This window comes from Sciurus carolinensis, unplaced genomic scaffold (assembly GCF_902686445.1).
Source record: "Sciurus carolinensis unplaced genomic scaffold, mSciCar1.2, whole genome shotgun sequence".
NCBI lineage: Eukaryota > Metazoa > Chordata > Mammalia > Rodentia > Sciuridae > Sciurus > Sciurus carolinensis.
This window is the reverse complement of record NW_025920176.1, coordinates 637,956-639,064: the sequence shown is the minus strand read 5'-3', so window position 1 is coordinate 639,064 and position 1,109 is coordinate 637,956.

Below are 1,109 nucleotides of genomic sequence, written 5' to 3'. Positions count from 1 at the left end.
TTTTCTAGTAATTTGAGATGTAATATTACATCATTTATTTGTTGACCTATAATTCTTTTGGCAAATGAGCTCAAGGCAGTGATCTTTACTTTTGGGCCTCCCTTCATAGTGTCCCAGACATTTTGATATGTATTATAGGTGTTGTCACTTACCTCTAAGTATATTTTTAATTTTCTCCCTGATTTCTATTGCAGTCCATTTGTTATTTAGTCTTCAGGTGTTACAGTAGCTTTTATTTTTTATTTATTATTGATTTCTAGTTTTATTCTGTTATGATCTGATAGAATGCAGGGTAGTATTTTTATTTTTTTGTGTTGGCTAATTGTTACTTTGCTTGGTAACATATGGTCTGTTTTAGAAAAGAATCCATGTGCTGCTGAGAAGATTGTGGATTTGCTTGAAGACATATGAAATATTCTATATATGTCTGTTAAGTCTAAATTATTGATTTTATTATTCAGTTCTATGTTTTCTTTGCTTAGATTTTGTTTGGAAGATCTAGCCAGTGGAAAGAAAGGTGTATTGAAGTAAGTGAGTAATATTATTTTGTATTCTACTTGATTCTTGATGTTAAGAAGAGTTTTTATGTAGATGCTACATTTTGGGGGGAATATATATTTAGGATTGTTATGTCTTCTTGATGTATGATTCCCTTAAGTAGTATGACATGTCCTTCTTTATCCCTTCTAAGTTTGGCTTGAAGTCCACTTAATTGGATATGAGGATGGAAACCCCAACTTGTTTATGGAGGCCATGTAAATGATATGTTTTTTCCCAAATCTTCACCTTCAGTCTGTGAGGGTCTTTGAGTATCTGGGTTAAAAAATCAGCTGAAATCCAAATTGGTTTTCCCCTCTATGTAATTTGATTTGCTTCTCTCACAGTGTTTAAAGTTCTATCTTTATTTCATATGTCGGTTATTCTCATAATTTGCTTTTCTGTGGATCTGTCATAATTGTGTACACTTGTGGTCCTGTAATTCTCTTGTATTTGATTTCACATATCATTCTTTAGATTTGGGAAATTATCTATTATGTCATTGAAAATATTATTTATTCCTTAGGTTTTTAGCTCCATGCCTTTTTCTATTCTGATAAATCTTTAATTTT